Genomic DNA, 399 nt, shown 5'->3' with positions numbered 1-399 from the left:
CACCAGCCCTCCCGCCAAGAAATAGGTGCTCCCAGGGAAAGCCAAAAAAAAAAAGGAGAAAACCAGCAATGAGGCACCCCGTGGCCTGCAGGGACAAGGGGACAAGGCTTAGGATTCGGGCTGGGACACGTGGCAGGGAGGAGATGGTGGGACAGGGACACCGGGCCCCCTATAATCCTTTTCATAAGACCACCAAGTACCACCTCTGTCGCTGGAAGGCCATGACGAGAGCTGGGAATAGCTGCCTTCCCCACGCTCCCCGGCTGTTTTCCCTCCCTCTTTTCTGCAGGGATGTGACGACAAGGTGCCCTGCCGCCGCTTTTCCAGGGTTAAACAGACTCAGTACAAAGGGCAGCGGCCAAGAGCGGGGCCAGCACCGAGCACGAGCCCCTCGTGGGT

Source organism: Phaethon lepturus, unplaced genomic scaffold, assembly GCF_000687285.1.
Source record: "Phaethon lepturus isolate BGI_N335 unplaced genomic scaffold, ASM68728v1 scaffold21326, whole genome shotgun sequence".
In the NCBI taxonomy this organism is placed as follows: Eukaryota; Metazoa; Chordata; class Aves; order Phaethontiformes; family Phaethontidae; genus Phaethon; species Phaethon lepturus.
Note: the sequence above shows the minus strand (reverse complement) of the source record.